Source organism: Dermacentor variabilis, chromosome 8 (genome assembly GCF_050947875.1).
Source record: "Dermacentor variabilis isolate Ectoservices chromosome 8, ASM5094787v1, whole genome shotgun sequence".
Classification (NCBI taxonomy): domain Eukaryota; kingdom Metazoa; phylum Arthropoda; class Arachnida; order Ixodida; family Ixodidae; genus Dermacentor; species Dermacentor variabilis.
The window spans coordinates 34,452,758-34,471,199 of record NC_134575.1 but is presented as its reverse complement, the minus strand read 5'-3'; the positions used below and the strand labels follow the sequence as shown (position 1 = coordinate 34,471,199).

The 18,442-nt window shown below is 51.2% G+C and overlaps 1 protein-coding gene across 4 annotated transcripts in view; it reads right to left on the bottom strand.

Moving 5' to 3' along the window:
• LOC142589977 (protein rhomboid-like) overlaps positions 1–18,442 on the bottom strand; it is a 216,029-nt gene that overhangs the window by 13,146 nt on the left and 184,441 nt on the right. The gene's annotated exons all lie outside the window — the stretch shown is intronic.

Genomic DNA, 18,442 nt, shown 5'->3' with positions numbered 1-18,442 from the left:
GGCGAAGAGAGTCGCTGCTCGGGTGTTTGTCCGAGGGCTTTCTTCTCCCTGCGGTCTTGCCTTGCTGACTTGCAATGCGCCGTCACCAGAGAGGGATGGGGGCGACGCCGTCAGGTTGTCACGGCGCATTACAGCCGTCTTGCTTCGGGACCCACTTTACCCGCCACAGTGCCAGGCTCTCGCTTTACTTTCGGGAAGAGCCAAGCAGTGAATAGCTCCACCGGCTGCACACGAAGTGGGGTCCGCCAACTTGTTTGCACGTGTCGTGCCTCAGGAATGTGGTTGGTATCCGTGTTTCTGCGCTCCTTAATTAGCTGTGGTGCGATTCGATGAGGTCTGGGGAACTCTAAGTAGGCTCAGGAAACGGCCCCGTAGCTAACAGTCTGTTCTGTTGGCCTCGATCGTCAGGCAATCCTCCGGATTCGTTTCACTTATCTCGACGATTATGATCGACGATCTCTATCAGCATCGCTTTCGAAATGGGGTGGCGACGAATAAGACACCTAGCCTGCTAGAGCTGATCAGGCATTACATACACGTATTTCAATCTAGCCAGCAGCTTGTTTATCTCTCCACGATCTTTCGACGCCTCTCCTCATCTAAACCTCTGTCACTCTACACTGCCACGCTACCCGCGCCAGTAATGACTCCAGTTCTGTCGATTCCCTCCCTGTTAACCAGATAGCCGCAGCGATCCTAGCGGTGCTCCTTGTCTAAACTGGCGCGCGCGTCTACAGTATGGCACCTACACCTCAAGGCAGACAGAATTAAGTGGGGGAGGGTACTCCTGTTCTGTCGATATCCTTCCTCCCTGTTAACCAACCAGTCGCAGCGATCCTAGCGGTGCTCCTTGTCTAAACTGGCGCGCGCGTCCACAGTATGGCACCTACACCTCAAGCCAGACCCAAGTGTGGAGGGGAAGAAAAGAAAGGAAGGAAACAAGAAGACAGAACGGAAGTAGACGGGAAGGTATAGCGATGATTAGCGGCCAATCGGAGGTCACCGCCGGCGCACGCCGCGTCCGAGACGCGTGGACGAAGACGGGAGGGGGGGAGTGTTCTCGTCTCGCAGCAGCAAGCCCGGCCGGCGAAGAAGACTTTGCGAGGCGGCGTCCAGGCGGCGCGCGCAAGGCATAGTCACGCCCGGACAGGCTCGCCACCTGGCATCCGCGTGGTGCGCGCACGCGTTACGCACCGCTAATGACCCTAATGAGACTGCGTGTGCGTGTGTCGTGGACGGAGGCCCTCGCCGCCGTGTAACACGGCTCTCGAGCAGCACGGCGTCCTTCCTCCTCGAGAACGCTGCTGGACGGCGTTCCTTGCTGCCGAATCCCTCATGCGCGGCACAAACACGCCCATGCCGCAGCAGCAGCGGCCGATATAGAGGAGCGATTGAACGTGAGGAGGTCGCCGAGTCTTTTTCTTTCTTTCTCTCGATCGTGTGGGAGAGGAGAGGGGAAGGTGCGTGACCTCTCGAAGAGACCCTGTCCCAGCAGCGGTGTACCAGCTCGCGCGCAAGGCAGCCGAGTCTGGGAGGTTAATTGACGCCGTAACGACGGATTCCGCATCGAGGAAGATTAGAGCGACTTGTTCACCTCTATATAAGAACGGAGAGGGAGAGGGAGAGAGAGAGAAGACATGAAATGCTATTGTAGTTAAAATCTAAGTATAGCAGTAACTAATTAGTACTAGGTTTGCTGAACTATCACCGACTGGAGAAATCGTTCCAGCGCATCGAAAACCTTATTGCAATAAACTATGCGTTAAGTTACCAGGGATTAAGTACGAAACTTTAGGAATTATAAACTCGGCGTAGCAAATCAGATACGTTGACATAAGACAGGAGATTGTAACTAAACTCTGTTTTTCGCAAACAAGGCTGCGTCGTTGTTCAGCATTATACGTAACCAATCCACACCTCCCGTATTTTCCTAGTCCGCCCGGACCTTTAATTGCTGCCGGGCGGGCCTCTGGATCCGCCCAATGCCTTATCTACCCGTCAAGACAGGTTATCTTTTCGTCCCCTTTCATTTTTCCTTTACCTTATCATGTGAACATTTCAATTAGAGACAGCGAGTAATTTCTCCGACGCTTCGTCTGGCTTCACTGTCTGCTTTTCGCGTGGCTGAGACGCTCGGATGCTGCTATTCCTTTCCTTCGTCACACCGATACGCCAAGCGCTGGAACACAAAAGCGTGGCAATTTGGGCGAGTTGGCATGTCATGACTTTTTTAAGCTTGTAGCGCAGCTCAGAAGGAGCAAAAAAAGGAAGGTGGAAGGGGTGACCCTGTTCTCCGTTCCTATTCATTGTCTCTACAACCTTCCTTTTTTGCTCGTTCTGAGCTGCGCTACAAGCCTTAAAAAGTCATGACTGGAACACAGCTACAGCCATCGGGGGGCCGGTCGGTTCTCGGTGTGCGCGGGACGTGGGTGCAGCGCGGTTTCGTGGGCGGGGCGCGTACCGAATGCCATCGGCTTGTCACTACGCGCGCACGCAGTAATAACGCGCGTAGCTCGTACCGGCTGAAACTGCGAATAATTCGCAGGCGTGTTTAAGCGCACGCGTGCATAGAAAAGGGGGCACACATTCCCGTCCGCACACATTCGGGGATCGAGAGTCAACGCGGTGGGTCTTGCCGTGCTTTTCCGCTTGGGTGCGCGCGCGTCTGCGTCGTGCGTCACCCAGCGGCATTTCCACGAACCAGGCGCGCGCCCTGTGTGTGTAGCGCTACTTATACGCGATACTCATCCGCGAACTTCGAGCACACCTCCCCCCCTCCCGATGCGTAAAATGGGATCTCGCCTTTGAGGCACACCGCAGCAGTCGTGGAGACGGCTATGCATGCGTACCACATCCAATTACCCCTACGCTTTCCTTGGCTTCATCGCCCGTTGGCTTTACGCGGTCGCGATGAACAACAACAACAAAAAGACAATCGAGCCAATCCGTTTCCTTTCTTCTCTTTCTCCTTACTAAAGAGAACTGTGACGTTTGTTTGTAGTTAGCCGAGGGCTACATTACGTTTACGTTCAGCGCTATGTCTAATTCTTTTTTCAGTCGTCACTAGTCAAAAAAGTAAGTTACGTATCCGTGTGGAGACACAGCGATTTAAAACGGGTAAAGTCATGTTGGCTGCCGCCAAAAATGTATAGCGTTCCCTTCGCTGCACGGTGAGTTGGTGGGGGCGGAGTACATAATCTCGAAGACGACGACGCGTTCCCGCCGTCTCGTACTGAAAAATTCAAAGTTCGAAAAGGAAGTTCTCGGCTTTAACACTTCTGCGCCGCGCTCTGCTTCCTGTATAGGCGGCTGCGAGTTCGCGAGGCGTGTTTTCTTTTTTATTGTTATTGGAGCGTGAAAACGCGCAAGATGGCGAAAGAAGGTTCGCGCGACGAAGCCGATGGACTCGGAAAAGAAGCCGCCTCGCATCAGGATGCAACTGGCGGTGCTCATTTAAGCCGTTTCTTCCGAAGAATTCGCAGGGCGCGCAGTCTTTCAGGTGTGAAAAGCGGAAACTCGCGGCGTTTTAGGCTTTTTTAAATTGCCCGGCCGTATCGCGTTGGATGTACACTAAAAGTATATGTAGGAACGGCCGCTAGGTGGCCGCTCGCAGAGTTGTTTAATGGCGGAAAGGGCTAACCGAACAGACGAAAAAGAGATGGGGGGATCGACAGACGACGAACTTTATTAGTCGTCTGTTCCCTGGCAGTGCTGAAAGAATGGTCAATACTGGTTCGATTCAAATCCATGGGGGATCGACAGACGACGAACTTTATCAGTCGTCTGTTCCCTGGCAGTACTGAAAGAATGGTCAATACTGGTTCGATTCAAACCCAATCTGGCTCAGCCATACGGCCGATTACTGCTCAATATATATAGCCGATATGGCCCCGCGCTAGTTGGACTTACGCACACTCGCCCCCTTGGCTGCGCTGCTGGGGTTCTGTTCGCGTTATTCCGTTCGCCGTGAACACGTGACAGCATTTTTACCCTGTTCCAAAGCCGGTTAAGGGCATCAGGAGTTAACCACTCGTCACGACTGGATTATCACTAATCAAAAAGAAAGAAAGAAAGAAAGAAAGAAGACTTCGCGCTTTGTTCACATTCCGACACGGCAGACGGTAATCGCACTTAGGAGGCTATGATCCCGCAGCCGAGTTCGTAAATGAGACAGAGAGATACAATATAGTGCTTGTACCTTGCGAAACGACATGGCCAGTAAGTCAACAGAAACGCTAGATAGGTGGATGTTAAACTCCACAGCGTCTCCGCAGACGATTTCCTACAGAGCTGTCCCGGACTATATAGAATAAATCAAAGGCTACACTTCGTAAATACCAAGTGTAGTAGCCGAGTTCAAGTTCTTCTGAAGCTGACGGCAGTCGGACTGACAAATATCTACAGACTATATAGGTTCGCAATAGAATATCCATTAGAGATACGGCTCGGACTTCCGAGAGGCCTCGCAGCACGTCTGGGTCACAGGATGTGGGGGCCACGATTAGTCGCGGATTACTGCATTTACTCTGAGCTACTACTGCTGCATCTACTGCATGTTACTCCTGCAATCCCATGAAAGCGTAAATCAGTCTATTCTACTCTATATTGGGATTCCTCGATCCACTTTTCTGCAGATGTTTCTAATCTCGAAGAAGACAAAGATGCCCCGTAGGATGTCTACAAGAAGTCTCTCTATAGTCGTATACAAGCCGCTTTTTTTTTTAGAAAGGAGTGAGTTGGTGTTGCTCTTGCAATTCGCTGAAAGTATAAATCAGGCTATTCTACTCTACGTTGGGATTCGTCGCTTCACTTTTCCTTCACTTGTCCATCTTGGAGAAGACAAAGGTGCTCCGCAGGATGTCTACAAGAATCCCTCTATAGTCGTATACAGGCCGCTCTTTTTTCAAAACGAGTGAGTTGGCATTACTTTAGCAATTCGCTGAATGTATAAAGCAGCCCATATTCTACTCTACGTTGAGATTCGTCGCTTCACTTTTCCTTTTTTACTTATTCACCTCGGAGAAGGCAAAGGTGCTCCGTAGGATGTCTACGAGAAGTCTCTCTATAGTCGTATACAAACCGCGTTTTTTTTTTTTCGAAAGGAGTGAGTTGGCATTACCCTTGCAATTCGCTGAAAGTGTAAAGCAGCGTATACTACTCTTACGTTGGGATTCGTCGCTTCACTTTTCCTTCTTCGCTTCTCCATCTTGGAGAAGACAAAAGGTGCTCCGCATGATGTCTACAAGAAGTCTCTCTATATAGTCGTATATACAAGTCGCATTTCTTTGCGAGAGGGCCGAGTTGGTGTACGGCTACAGTCAGGTAGCCAAATAACAATGACAATAAGACAGTATACGTGCGGCAGCGCGTGCACTAGGCGAACGCGTTCGGTGTCGGCGCGCCAAAGCCAGGTTCCTGCTTACAGCGACCTACACGCCACCATACACACACGGTTGCGTGCCGGGCGATCCGGCGCCGCGTTCGCGCCTACCATCTGTCGGCGGCAGGCGTTGCTCCACAGAGCACCGGCGGCGGCGGCGGGTGGCAGCAAAAGCGCCTTGCGAGGCCGTCGTGGCAGGTAGCAAACTGAACGCCTTCCTCCTCCTCCCTTCACAGCCACCGCGCTCCCAACTCTGCCGGTGGATGCACTCCGTGGCCTATAGTAATTCATCTCTCCTGCTCTCCGTGCGCGCGGCGACGGCGGCGGCATGGCCTATCCTGAATGTTTTACTTTGTTTCGTTTTTTTTTTATTTCAGTCCTCTGTCACAACCTACCGAAGCGAGTGAGAGTGGGGGGGGGGGGGAGAGAGAGAGAGTTGTAGCCAGCACCAGTAGCCTCACGTTCACTGCCGATGCTTCTTTAGTCTTGTCATTCTGGTTCGAATGCTTCATATAACGCGTACATTTGTTTTTGTTTTATGGTTACCCTTCATTCTTAAAAGTGTACCTGCCTCTTTTCTCTCTCTCTCTCTCTCTCGTGTACCAACGTAGTTATGATAAAGCGTTCATTACTTGTTCCCCACCGCTTATGTAACACCCCTGATAAGGGGAGGGGACCTTTAAGTAGATAAGCTGACCTGACCTGAGAGAGGATGGTTACACGCGTCCGCGCGATTGGATCGCTTGGGTGATTGAGTAGGGCTTGAGAGAGGGTTACCTTGCAATAACATCACTAGTAAACTTAAAGCGCGAAGTAAGAAAAAGAAATACAGGGACGAAAGGGTGGGCAACGCTTGTCCATGCCCGCCTTCTCGTCCCTGCTTTTTTTCGCGCTTCAAGTCTGTGCTAATGACCCTTGGGTGAGCCACGTGACTCAACACCCTCATTCACCGGAGTTTCCTATAAAAACATCTCACCAGAAGCAAATCTGGCTCTGCGACCACTGCACTAAACCGCCGGAAACGATGGTTATAGTGTAGCGCATAGATTCGTCTAACGTTCGCGCTTGTGGCCGCATGTATACGTTGTCCTAAGACGATTTACCTTTCCAAATTACCAAACTCTCGCATACGGTTCCTTTGGCGCAACGAACCAGTTCGTATGTGCCCACACGCGTAATCGTTTGCGGATTGTTGCGTTTGCAACGTCACACGTTGTCGACAATGGCCAGTTTGCACAGACACGAAGCGTGTGGGGGGGGGGGCAACACGTAAGCCGATATACGGTATACACGAGTACTGTCCCGTATGAGAGCTATATATGGTATCGAGAGCGGGGGAACTTTAGACCAGTTGGTCCCACATGTTTAAAGAGGAAAAGAAGCGCGACTCCAGACGGGACGTGACGAAGGAGTGACCAGGACGAGCGGTATACCGGTCTACCGCTCATCCTGGTCACTCCTTCGTCACGTCCCGTCTGGAGTCGCGGTTCTTTCCCTCTTTAAATATATATAGTATATTCGGCAGCACTGCGGCAGCGACATCCACTCTTTGCAAAGTCAGGGAGGGTTCGCACCTATGGGAAGCTTTGCCTTCAAAACTGCACTGACCACGCGGGTCGGGCTACAAAGGAAGAGAACGAGCGAAAAAAGAAAGGCAGCGAACCGCGACGAAAAAAAAAAAACCCAACGCGGGAGAAAGAGGTATAGAGTACAACGGCACAAGGAACAGACGGCGTCTTTTTAGGGGAAAATCGGGAGCGGGCCGAAAATCAATTAACAAAAACTTGAACGTTCTACCGCCTCGCACCAGTCGTCCAAACGCCCCCATGCTGCTTCCTCCCATAGAACGGTTCCTTCGCACCCCCCTCTGCAACACACAGCAGTCGGGCGCCGTCAACAGCGCCAGAACCGTCCGTGCGTCCATAGATCACCCGCGTGCACATACACCGCGTCGCACGCAATCCCGCTTAGCACGACCACGCAGTCGGGCACGTCGCAGCTTGTTTTGCGGCCTTGCGCGCACGGAGGCCGCAGTGTGTGGTGCAAGACAATGCGCGCCAGATGGAGACGTGGTGGAGAGAGTGCAAATGAGGGAAGGGTGGAAGAGGAGGAAAATGAGGAGGAGGGGGTAAGTTGCGTGGAGTGAGGCAAGGAGAGGTTAGAGACCACAAACAGCGCGCCGCGGGTTTAATTTGCGCGTCGGTCGGCCCGCCGCCGTGTTCTTGTGCCGCCTCGGATCGTTACGCACGGCCGCCGGAAAAACAGCCCCACACGCTCGCCGCTACGTGGCTTCTACACGTACACAAACTCGCCGCTACGTGGCCTTTCAAACCTGTTAATGTACAACGCGTCATATATATATGTGCTATATGAGGCTGGGCAGAGCGGTAAGTCGTTTGGCAGTTCAGCAAACCAATTACTAACTGAATAATTACCGTACCAATTCAGCAATTACCATTCTGATAACACTTCGTGGTGCGCGTGCGCGCACTATCGGGACGGACGCGTTCCGTTCCACGAACGGCACCGAGCGAGCCAGCATTGATAATTTCACAGAAAAATAATGGCAAACACAAGAAAAAAGAACACTTTAATAAATAAGTAAGCGAGCGATAGGAAGAAGGACGGAAGGAGTCGGGGGAGGGGGTGACATAAATTATTTAGGAGCCAAGAGAAAAATACAACAGAGAGGTGCTCCAGATTAAATAAACACGAGTGCCGCGTGTTTATCTCTGTCGTTCCGCCTGGCCAACGGTCACGAAATTTCCATCTCAGTTACGGCCGCCGTTAAATGGGCCCCCTACGTACGACTCGCCCACAAAGCAGACGAGATACCACTGTCCGCGGGCGCTCGGCTTTATTCTCGACACGCGCCTGCCACGGCTGCGTCGTACATCGTAGCCTCCGAGATCCCGCATTGGCATGTCGCGACGGCGCACCGGTGCAGCATCTCGGAGGCCACCGCTATTGCGGGAATGTTCCGGCAAACGCAGCATGCATATAGTGGCCTGTCGGTTGGTTAGAACGCTATAATTTTTTTTTTCACACCAGTTCTCGACGACATGAATATTGACGCCGCCTGTTCGGACCTAGTTGAATGTTTATATCGTTAGGTGTTTATTACATAGATATGTTTATTATTATAGATACATTACGCTCTAAATGAGCCAAACAGTGGTGAAGTTAGAGAGTGTCGATAAGGTCTTTCTGAGCCATCAACGGCCTGAATTGGAGAAAATACTTTGAAATCCGTTATGTCAAGCTGGCGCGCCCGCGATGATGTGTCGACGCGACATAAAAATGAAAGAAAAGAAACCGGAACTTTGAATTGTCTCTTCTATCGATCAACCTGTGGCCCTGAAATCAACGAAAACAAGAGTGTTCAGAGAACACCTTATCACCCTATAAACTGACTTGACGTTTCTCTGCACTTAAGGCAACCAGGTCGTCGTCCCTGCCTTCGAAGCTCGCAGAGACACAGGAAATGGCTCGCCTTGTTGAGGAGCTCGCCCTCAGCACCTGCTCCTCCTCCCTCCTATTCTAGAAGGGCGCAGCACGCCAGTGTTCCGGCTGTGGACGTCTCTGACCCATCTCCCTATATCCGTATCTACACATGCCGCGCACCGAACGAACCTTCGTCACCGGCTGGCGGTAATTCGGTGCAGCGCAGCCACGTTGTGCCAGCTCGATGTATATACGTGCGCACGACCTTACGCGTGCGTTGCGCTTTAACTGCTGCCGTACTTCGCGCGTCTCCTACTCGAAATGCGGGGCTGCACGTAAATGACGAGCCCGCTTAGGTTGAGCTCACATTGCTGACAAGAATGCTTACCTGATTAGATAGATAGATAGATAGATAGATAGATAGATAGATAGATAGATAGATAGATAGATAGATAGATAGATAGATAGATAGATAGATAGATAGATGTCAACGTCGCAACGCAACCCGGAGGTACCAGCGTCGCCGTAAAGTAGGATTTTCCGTGTTATTTTAGGCCGCCTAAATGGAAAGACAAGAGCGTTTGTTGCGTTCCGCCTCCTACAGCAACGAGCCCCCCCCCCCCCCCCCACCGGTCACGAATCGAACCCGCGACCTCGCGCTACGCAGCAGAAGTGCCCACAGCCACGACTCGCGGCCGGCTTTTGCGTTGCTGCACCCAACTATAGTGCCCAACGGGCTCACCTCTGTCTTCCTCATCTCTCTCTCTCTCTCTCTCTCTCTCAGAAATGAATAATTCCCGTTCCGTCCGCGACGAGGCGTGGTCGAGTGCGACCTCTCTCTCTCTCTCTCTCTCTCTCTCTCTCTTTCTGCTAACTCCTACCAGTCATTCTCGGCAACTTTCAGGACAACGCACACACAAACGCAAGACACACACAAGAGGGGCATGCAGCGTCGTGAACTAACGGCAAAGAAAAAAAAAAAGAGAAAGCCGCGGGCATTTTCTGCCCTCGGCACAGGTTAGGAGCCAACGCCCTGCAAAACCCTGGGCCAAGCCCCCATCGCGGGGAGGCCCAGAGACACACAGCGCACGCCAGCTCGATCAAGGACGCGCGCGCATAACTGCCGTGTGTGCGCAGTTCCGCTTGCCATCTTTGTGGCGTGCTTCGATTCTGACGATACTCTTTCGCTGCGCCGATATCAAGAGCGTCGATCAAACGAGCGCCCCGGAGAAGCCCTTCTTCCGGGGGCTGAGTTATGACGGGAACGAGATAGAGGTGGCGTGCAGAAAGGCCATCGCTCTATAAAGAAAGGCGCGCAAAATTAAAAAAAAGAATAATTAAAGAAACAATAAGCAGTAATAACTCCGCCGCCGTTCGCGGCCGTAATTAGGTTAGATTAATTGACCGCGGGTAAACGTTTATTAATAAAGTTGCGGCCAGTGCGGCGGTGCGGGTTCTGCTGCAGGCTTTTGTCTATAGTTTGCGTCCTGATGTGGCAAAGAAGCGCGAGGCGAACACGTGACCTGTAACGGCGCACGCTGAGCTGCAAAATTAATAACTGCGGCTGCGTGATTATGTCTCCCCTATTCTCACATACGCCAACTTTTCATGCACGGTGATTATTACAAGAAGGGGAAAAAAGTGCAAAAAAAAGATGAACCCGTAACTTCAGCTTTGAAAGGGAATCTCAACATATACACAAGAGAGGTGCCAGGCGACGTACACAAGCAGAGCGAAGAAGCCAACAGAAAAATCAGGTTGTTATTTAGGACTGTCAATCAACATAAATTAATTCTCGATGTGCACTGGTGATACACGTAGCTTTGTCACGCAATGCGCCAATAATTTATTGTAGTAAATTGATAAATTGGCTGAGATTGAGTTCTTGCGCGATCGACCGAATAAATTAAAGCTCCCGCATAAACAATCGGGCAGGGACTGGGAGACGCATCAAAATAAAATAATAACTGCGATATCAATAAGTCTGCGCTCAGTCATGTGGACAAATGCCGTCGACTTTTACGCGCATCACGATACACACTAACTAGAAAAGCCTTGAACGCACAGCTGCATCACTTCGCGACTACATCGTATGCAATTAGGTAATTACGTAACGAAGCTTAACTGATAATTATCACCTTAACGAATTAGGTGATAATTATCTAAGTTGGTAAGCGATTACCAAAGGTACATGTTGACGTCACCGCAGCTAATAAGCTACTACTACGAAACCGACACAAAGGGCACTGCCACCGTTGAAGTGAACGATCTAACACCGGCCAAAGATATTGTGACCAGCGGCAAATAAGATGAGATGGAAGGTCACGTGTCGAGGACTAGAGGCAGCAGCAGTTACCAAGTAGTCGAGCGCACAACTTTGTAAAAATCATGGAGTATATATTCGGTTTAGCGTCAACAAAATGTCTGTCTGACTCAGCGAAAAGTCAACAGAAAGGCAACATAGCTTCGGTAAATACTTTGGTAAGGGAACTGGCACAATGAGGAGGTAAGAGTAAACTAAACAAAAGTACTCGCGATGCTGCAGAAGGAAGCGAGTCGCGAATTAGATACGGTTAAGAGCGTGCGTAGCTCATTTAGGAACTGTAAAAACGCTAACGCGGTCGTATTTTTTTTCGCGCACCCAGACAAGGAAAGACGCCGAACACTCTGTAGTGATGACTCGGTGTTCCTTATCCCTTTCCAGCCACCCCGGGTTCCCACAATAGCGGCCACGATAAGCTGAAGCAGTCTCTTCTGCAGCGCCCTTACTCGGAAGCGGCAAACTAAATACGGCGTCGCTATTTACTCAGCGCCCCTAAAGCAGACGGTCGCTTTTAACTCTTCCGGCATGTATAGGCGAACGTGGTACGGCGTCTGTCGTCTGTGACGCATGCAGCGGCACGAAAGGTCTTTCTTACACGCCCGTTGATGAGAGCTATAGAGTTGCAGCCTGGCAGTAAACGCATTACAGTTTACGGAATACCGGCCGGTATTCCGTAAATGCATTTAGTTTACGGGATACCGGTATTCTGTAAACAGAAGGATAAAGAAAGGGAGGGGATAGAGGAAATCGGTATACGCCAGTGATTTATTGCGCGTGTCGTCTGTTTGCGCTCTTCGAGCAGACGACCGGCCGTACGCGTATACCGGCCTGCAGCGACGCACCCGTCTGTTCGCATACGTTTACACGACTATAGTATTACCTTCTCTAAAGCTCCGGTAGAGGAATGTACGCCGCTTACACCAGACGCCCATGCAACCAGCTTGTGCGTTACAGTTCGCTTGGAAGGTTGGAAAGGGCACGAGGAAGCGGACGGTATAATATTGGAATTTGTATGCATCTTCTGTGGCGTCGTCTGTTAACGTGGATGTCGAAGGCGCCTTCGTCATAGTTTGGTTCAGCTTTCTCGCTACCACCCTGCAGCACACTATGCACGAAATTCGACGAAAACATGGTAAATTCAGTAGGCCAGACGCGGGGAAAAGAAATCAATTCGTCGTTCTGTAAGCTTGACTATATATGCGCCAGTGAAGTTGCGAGTAATGATATAGCGTCATCCGAAGCGCCCCGCGACGCGAGCCGGGTCTTATATGCGCCCGAAAGACCAGAGCGGGTGGCTCATCCGTCAAACGCGCCGAGGAACAAGCAACTAAAAATATAAGAGCCGGCGACGGTCTAAGAACAACTCGACGCCGCTAGACGGACACGTGCGCAGACGCGTGTGTTCGCATCCGCCGGTGCAGCAGACCGGATGTTGTGGCGCTCCAAGAATGAGAGACGCGGCGCGCGCCAAATGTGCGCGACAGCCTCAGTGCGACACCGGTGCATGCGCCGGAATTCAATTAGCCGTCGTCTGCTCGCGTCCCCCCCCCCCCCCCCCCCACCATCCTGTACTCGGCCCCCATAACTGGAAGCAGACGGACACCGGCAGACGACAAAAAACGTGCAGTGGCTCGGAAGGCGAATTCGATAGATGCCTGCCTAATTTGCGAAACCGAATGAGCAACTTTGGCAAGAAACAGCGCCAATCAAACGATGGACAAATAAAGCAGACAAACACGTGTTGTCCGCTGCCGTCTTCTCGCGTAGCGAGAAAGAATGGGCTCAGATTCACAAACGCTGCGGCAAGGCTAGCTGGTACGGGATCGGTGCGACTGTGCACTCTGCGAAAAACAGAGGAGCAGACAAGGAACAGACGACACAAGCATTCGGTATCCTCTGTCCTCTCTCTTCTCGTCTGTTCTGCGGTGCTTAAAGCCATGGATTTATAAAGCAGACGCTCGGTCGGGCTCGTACGGACCGAAGCCGGTCTGTCTCGATTACGGACAAACGCGATCGTCCCAGATTTGCCGCAAGTGCTGCTTGTAGTCAGCAGACGCTAGCTTCCGCGGCACTGCACCCAATAAAGTACAAGCATAGAAGTTCTGAGCGTAGGGATGAGAGAGGGAAGAGGGAACACGTGGGGAGAGAGCGATAGAGAGGAGGGCGCGGAGAATGGAATGACAGAACTGTAACTCTAGACGCGTTAAGCTCGGAGGAAGGATGTGAAGGAAGGAGCGAATAGGGGTGACGTTACTACGAGCCCATGTAACGTGCCATCGGCGAAGTCCTTTCATGGTTTCGGCTTACGGGTGGCCTCCCAAGACGCAGAAACGAACGGCTGAAAGGGCCGATTGTTTCCAGCAGACGAGTGATCTGCAATCGCACGGAAACAACCCGCGGAACGGCAAACGGCTTCGATAAATCATATGCTGGAGTTAAAAGTGACAACCGGCTAGCTCTTTGTCCGCCATAGTATGACCATGGAATCCACACTGTCACGAGCTGCAAAACGTCCTTGTATACCTCATTTTTATTTTTTGACTCGGCGTTCTTCAGTTCCGACAATGGTGATGAGTGTACGCTGCGGGCTAAAACCTGTCTCGCATGCTGTTTAGTTTCGCTATAACGAGTGTGTTCCTCGCACGTTTTCACTATTGCCACGGATGCAACATCTAGACGGAAGAAGAGCAAAATCAGGCATACCTAACCAGAATAAAGGGATATTCTCGCATGTAGCCTCAAAAGCTATAGTGTTTCTGCGATGCTGTTGCGAGACTACAAACACCGGCAGCGTACGTTAAACTTCGTCTTAATAATAACTGCAAAGGGACATCAAGGACGGATATTGCGTTAAGCATTAATAGTAAATTACACTCTCCAATAGCGAAAAGATGGTATAGAAGTTACATAAACAGGGACAAAGTGCCTTAAAAAGGCTGGCCAACATTACGATATATGTGCACCAATCTTTGTTAAAGGCCTTTGACAAAGATAGGTCCGAAGCGTTAGCCAGCATTCCTGAGCTACTTTATCCGTGTTTATGCATGGGGCAGTGTGCTACTTCATCTGTAGGGACCCTTCTTGAATAGCGAAAAGGTCATTTTTACCGTGAGAGAGTGCTTTGCGAGGTGGGAGAGGATGTCAGACGCAATAACTGAAAGACTGGTGGCGAAGCTCCAGCCCCAGCTTTCCGCGATGTCATGCAGTTTGACAGCGTCTGCTCGCAGCTAGTTACACGTTTATTGACAAACAAGAATAGCGTTTAACGCTAACAAAACCACAGGCTCAATCAAAGGGTCGAGAAGTTTCGACGAGGTGACTTGTTTTAGTCAGGCCGAACACAAGTGCCGATGTGGAAACATTGCCTCCAGGCGGAGTCTTTCAATGGTTGCTCACTTTTGAGCATCTCAGACCTCCGCAGTCCTTTGACCCTTCTTTAGCTGCTTGCATAATAGTTCGGTGAATGCAACTAGTGACAAAAATGGTTCGTCTTCCTCAGAAGCGCGTCGCACAGCAAAGGCGTACTGGACAAAGTTACGCTTGAACAGTTAACGTATATGTTACAGCAGACGCTTCCGCCCGATAATAACAAGGAGACAACATATTCATCGGCGTCGTCTGCTCAACCCGATATTAACAAACAGACGACAAATAGCGATCGTCTGCTCGAGCCGATAATAACAAGCAGACGACATATACTCGTCCTCTGCTGCTCCACATCCGGGTTCCAGGAGACACAGTGCCGCCGCCGCCGCTGCTGCTGCACGGGCAGGCAGCGCCCTCCGATAAAAAGAAAAAAGTACCGGCCTGCAACAGGTGTGCGCGAACTGAACCGTGCCGGAAAGGAGAAAAATCCTACAACCGGGCGAACATCCGGGGTAACGTGAGACCGGATGTGCCGGAAGTGTATTTAACGCCCTGGCCACAGCTACAGAGATGCAGACGACGCGTATGCGGCGACGCTAGCGGGTGAAACCAGGAACCGTCCGTGGGTTCGCCCATGGGTGCGTAGTACAGTATACATACGCCCACCCTGTACACTCTGCGTCTATACGCTCGCCCACTCGTATGAAAGAAAAATAATGAAATGAATGAATGAATAATGAAATGAAAGAAAAATAATAACGAAGACACGACGCACGTAAGGCGAAACGGGTACAACGCGACGAAGGCGTTGCGCGGTGTTCACTTAAACGGTCTCCGAGATTAATTGAACCTTGCTGGCAAGGACGGTCGTTTAAAACGGTGGTTTTTAAGAAATGCTTGTTTGCTTTTTGCTAACAGAAAAAGAGAGAGAGAAAAAAAAAAACGTCTCCAACTACACTGCCGCGTTCCGTTTCCTCGCCACCGTGACGACCCACGGCAATTCAACAGCCCGTGATTGATGATCGTTTACGAAAGTTTCGTGGGCTGTTGTAGCCGAGGCTGGCGCGTCTCTTCGTAGGCCAACCTTCGGAAACCATACGATACAGACTTCGTAGACAGCAACGGCTGACGCACACGAATGAACCGAACGAAAGCAATGGAATTTAGAGGCACATTGGCTTGAAGAGACAGTAAAGAAAAGTTGTTTGAGCTGTATATTAGCAAATTACTAAAAAAAATATAAAAAGAGAGAAGTCTCTTCAAGGCAACGCCGCCTTGAAGTGCCGGCAACAGATTTCCGTGGCGTCATGAAATGTCGACGACGTCTGGCCGGACAGTTTTAGGGTAAAGCTAGACTACAACGTATATTGAAAGAGCCAGCGACTGAATTTGGCAAGCTTAGGTAACGTTTAACGATCCACAACGACCGAAATACGAAAAAAAAAGAAAGGAAAAAGAAAGCGCTGAAACCCGCGACGTCTCACTGGCGTAAGAACGCTGGGGCTCTGGCGTGAAATTCAAGATATAAAATTTTGCCATTCATTTTCTCCGCTAATGATCAACCCATTCGCGCGGAACGGCCGCTTTTCTAACGCGATAGACTAGCACTCAACCTCGTGTTCTTCCCACAGAACGAGCACGATTAAGCAATAACGTGTACCACGCTTCAGTTGTCGGCTTGCCGATTGCGCCTGCAGTGCCGCGTCCGGCGAGTGAACATGGCCGACAGAGCCGGATTTGCGTCCAGCTGGTCAAACAGTTCAGCCGGATTTGAGTCCAGGCTGTCAAACAGCAAAGCCGGAACGGCCGGACGGAATGCGGCGCGCAACACACGCACATGCACGGGAACGCGCGACAACGCACCGGAAGCGGCGGAGGAAAAAAGAAAAGGGGGACGCCGCGTTTGCTCAGACACGAATGCAGCCCAGCGGATGCGAGTATACACCGGTGACCGAACGCCCCGACTAGGTTGGCCCATCCCGTATCCACCAACACTCGATTAGATGTTTCCCTGCTCGGCTTGTGCATTTAGGATTGTGTGTGTGTGAAACAGACAGACAGACAGACAGACAGACAGACAGACAGACAGACAGACAGACAGACAGACAGACAGACAGACAGACGGACGGACGGACGGACGGACGGACGGACGGACGGACGGACGGACGGACGGACGGACGGACAGAAAGAAAGAAAGACAGACAGACAGACAGACAGACAGACAGACAGATAGATAGATAGATAGATAGATAGATAGATAGATAGATAGATAGATAGATAGATAGATAGATAGGCTTTGCTTCGGGCCACCAAGAAATAGGAGTACGCTGTCGAAATCTGTGACGTCTGGCAAGCTGGTATACGGCAGCGGCGCAAGCACACCTCTTCTGTCCCTTCTGGCTTACCAACTAAGCCTTAATTATCCCGTCATAATAACTAGTGGTCGCCTCGCTACCGCGCAACTTTAGTTCATCCAACAGCTGCATGCTATATGTGGCTAAAGCTAGCCTCGGCAGGGCGACCTTTTGTGACGCACGCCTTTCCTCTTCGCGCGCTGTCTCTTGGGAAGTTAGGCTCTACACGGTTGCCGGACTGTTCCGAGACGTTGTTGGATCCGTGGTAGTTTTCAGAGACGCCCTCTCAACCCGCATCTCCGCTCTATATAGTCTCCCGCGCACTCGGCGGATAGAAAAGTTACCGCTTGCGTATCGCGAGGATTATCATCATCACCAGTAGCAGCAGCCTATTTTACGTCCACTGCAGGACGAAGGCCTCCCCGAGCGATCGACAATTGCCCCTGTCTTGCGCTAGCTGATTTCAGCTTGCGCCTGCGACATTTCCTGATTTTATCACCCCACCTGATTTTCTACAGCCTTCGACAGCGCTTCCCTTTCCTTGGCACCCATTCTGTAAGTCCAATAGTCCACCGATTATCTAACATACGCTTTACATGGCCTGCCCAGCTCTTATCTTTTTTTCTCACCGCTGTCTTCCTGTCTCTTAACGCTCCATCACTCTTTGCGCGGTCCTTAACTGGTTTTCCGGCTTATTATAGTTAACGTCCAAGTTTCTGCACCACACGTTTGCACCGGCTGATTGCAATGATCGTACGCTTTTCGTTTCAACGATCAGTGATAAGCTCCCAGTCAGGATTTGGTATAACGCCTGCCGCATGCACTCCAGCCCATTCTTTAAAAGTTCTTCTTTACTATCACCAGACACTTCAAAACTGTCACGTGACACCACCTCCTGGTCTGTCTCTCTTTTTTCTTCCCCCTTCCTTCGTGACTAACGTCCTGTGTACTACCACATCCCAAAAGCACCGGCACCAGAAGGGATATGTATTCTGGGACGATCGCTTTCGGCGGTACTATATACTGCCTCGGCCATCAGGCTCACGCCGATTGGCTGGTCGTGCAATACACTACGTCACGCGAAGGCGACGGCGTCGCCGAAAGTGATCGCCCGAGAATACGTCCCCAGAGAGAGAGAGATTCTTGGTTGGGAAGTAAAAATTGGGGTAAAGTGCAGCGCAGTAACTGTCTCTCAATTGAGGACACCTCAACCGCGCTGCACCAGTGGGAGAGGGAATTGAAAGAGGGGTAAGAATGGATGAGAGAGAGAGAGAGCCACGCGAGCGGCTCACACCGAAAAATAGCAGCGGACGGACGCAGACTGCGGATTACAGAGGAAACCGGAACGCGGCCGATCGAGCGTGTGTGTGTGCGTACGCGCGCGCCGTAAACGCGCTCTCCATTCACGCAGCCGCCGAGAGGGAGACTATACGACGTGGTGGGCGGGAAGAAAACAGGTATACGGCCGCCGCGAGAGGCGAAGCCTGCGTGTACGGAGCGGATCTAGACGTCCCACGCTGAGGTCACCGTCGTAGCACGTGGGCGCGCTGCGTATGTAACGTAACCAGCAGTGTG